General features: G+C 37.0%; 1 pseudogene; it reads right to left on the reverse strand.

Moving 5' to 3' along the window:
- Positions 1–1,781: 1,781 nt before the first annotated feature.
- On the reverse strand, positions 1,782–1,880 carry LOC112132842 (U6 spliceosomal RNA; annotated as a pseudogene).
- Between the last annotated feature and the right edge of the window lie 1,125 nt (positions 1,881–3,005).

The following is a 3,005-nucleotide window of genomic DNA, read 5'->3' on the forward strand; positions in this document are numbered from 1 at the left end:
TTAATCAATAAAACTCCCAATGGCCAAGTTAAAATTGTACTCCTCAATAAATGATGTAATTGTTAATCATTTTTTTAAATGTCACATTCAGTTTAAACTCTTTCTATTCTCAAAGACAAATACACTCTTGGCTCAGGAAATGCCTCTGTGTCAGCTAGGGTTTTTCTCACTTTTTTCTCCAAGGTCCAATAATAAGGCTCTCTTTGCAGATATTCCCTGTAGCCTGAACTTGGGTGGCTATGTACAATACCAAGTGCCATACCTTGAGCCAAACCATGCACCTTTTCTTTTAAAGGAGAAGGAAACTTCCGAAAGTGGTGGGACTTGGCAGTCATTTGTATACTGTATAATTCTACTAATTTGTGTCAGTATCATTACACTTTCTATCAATAAAATGAGTCAACCATATTTACTTTTATTCCACACAAATGGGACGAGAAATAATCTGGCTTGTCACTATAAAGAGTTTTGTAATCTTTAGAGTTATGTAGTAATCTTTCTTTTCTATTAAAGTTGATTGAAATGCATTTCTTTTACATAAAACTTTATTTTCAAATTCTTAAAAAGGTTTTAAAAAGTTACTATATTAAATGAAAGGAAATCATCAATTGAAACTGAAGAGTCAGATTGAAAGCTATGGTTAAGCGCCATAAAGCAGAGATGTGTGTGCAGAGACAAAAATAAAAGACGTGAAGGAAGAAACAGAGCAGCCATGAGGCTCCAGTGGCCTGGAGGGACAGAGAGATGATTTGGTTCCAGTTCTTCAAGGGGAATTGGCTGCTCATATTGCTCTTTGTTTGTATGACATAGTCTTTGTCTTAGGTTGGGTTCCCCAATCTAAGGAAACGTTAAACAAGGCATCCGAAAGATACTCTTGGCCGGGAGCGGTGGCTCACGCCTGTAATCCCAGCACTTTGGGAGGCCAAGGCGGGCGGATCACGAGGTCAGGAAATTGAGATCATCCTGGCTAACATGGTGAAACCTCGTCTGTACTAAAAATACAAAAAATTAGCTGGGCGTGGTGCCAGGCACCTGTAGTCCCAGCTACTCGGGAGGCTGAGGCAGGAGAATGGGGTGAACCCAGGAGGCAGAGCTTGCAGTGAGCCGAGATCAGGCCACTGCACTCCAGCCTGGGCGAGAGAGTGAGAATCCGCCTCAAAAAAATAAAAAAAAAAAAAGAAGGATACTCTTTGTGTTAGGTCAATTTCTTCAAAATAAAGAGATATTAGATTAGGGTTCATATGCAAGTAATTTATTAAAGAAGTGTCCCGGGTTAAATTGGCAAGGGAATGAGGGAAGGAGGGGAGGGAAGCTAAGAAGCCAGGGTACCACTTCAAGCAGGGGTGATGCCAGTCTGATTCGGCAGGGAATTTTGGAATGTAAGTTACAAGGCACTGTTTGTCCTGACTTAAGGCAAGGGAACTGGGCTTTCATACTCCCAATGAGTCATTAGCTTGTGACCATCCTGGGAGGCATGGTGGTTGCAAATTCCAAGCATTTCCTCTTCTCTGCTTATGCTGGCAGAGATGCTTCACTAGCTCGAGGCCCTTCTTCAAAGAGGATGGCTGGAGTGGCATCCGGAACTGTGGCAGAATAAATTTTTTTTATGCCACGAAGTTTGTGGTAAAGTGTTACAGTAGCCATAGGAATCACACAGCGACCGTGCCTTTTTATTAAAGAATCAGCAGGCAAAAAAATGCTTTCTCAAATTGCTCACAACTTTCTAAATGCTTCATCTCAATTTCTATACCAAATTCCATCATGATCTTTAGATCTTTTTTTAATATTAATAAATTTTTAGAACGTGTCATCCTTGCACAGGGGCCACGCTAATCTCTGTATCATTCTAATTTTAGTATATGTACTGCCAAGGCGAACACTAAATCATTCTTTGAGTAGCACTATACACTTATATCTACAGAATACATACCCTTATTTTGCATAAACTATCTCAAAAGAGTTTCTGTACTTGCAGTGAAAAGCATATTGACTAAGATTGCTTCCATTCTTCCTTTTCCCTGGAAAACTGACTTGTATTTATGAAGCTGACCAGTGCTCCTTCCTCGATGTTGCCCGTAGCTAGGTCTTCTGGTTGTCCATTATCTCTTCATGAGGGTTAAAAATTTAAGACAGTTTCATTTGTAGCCCTATCATAAGCAGCTTCCAAGACACTCGTGTTGAACCACATCTCATAATGGTGACTAAAGTCAATTTTTCTGGGATTGTCAGGCAATTAAATAATGTGTAGACTGGTCTTCATCGTGGACCTATCTCTTTTCATTATTAAGTCTTTTAAGAGTGTCAAAATTTGGCTAGGCTTCTACCTGTTTTAATATGTCTATTTATTGAGTTTGTTTTGTTTTCCATAATGGAAACTCATAACCAAAAAAACAGTGCATATCTAATCTTTAGATTGGATAATCTTCATCTCTATTTTCTTTCTTCATTAAAATATTTACTTATTAGTTCATTTCTTTTTCTCTCATATACAAATATCTTTCTTTCCTACTAAAGGTCATGAGAGAAAAGTTATTTTATATGACCATTATAAACTCATGAACATGCAGGAAGTCACTGTATTAAATGGAAGAAAGTTATAAAATTAGTGATAGTTTAAGACCAAAATTTAGACTGATAGTTATGTTTAGGCTGATTTTATATTTGTTGATAACTTTTTTATGTGTCATCTAATAAGAAATTTGTGGTGAGTGTTCAATAAAAAAGGGAAGGAAGGAAAGTAAATTAGGATTTTGTCTCTTAAAATTTGTTGGTGTATTTAAATCTTACATTCTGAGATAATATTTTGAAAGGCATTTGGCATTTCTTGAAACAATACATAAAGATATGAGAGTTGAAATGATATTTCTCTCTCTAAAACTATCAGTTGAAGGCAGAAAATTCATCAGCTCATCTGATACTTTCTAAGGTGAAAAAAGTCATTAAGAGAATTATGCTTCCCTGTAGTTTTTGCTATATTTAAATGTTGGAAAGGTTTTATTTCTAGA

This window comes from Pongo abelii, chromosome 2 (genome assembly GCF_028885655.2).
Source record: "Pongo abelii isolate AG06213 chromosome 2, NHGRI_mPonAbe1-v2.0_pri, whole genome shotgun sequence".
NCBI classification, from domain to species: Eukaryota; Metazoa; Chordata; class Mammalia; order Primates; family Hominidae; genus Pongo; species Pongo abelii.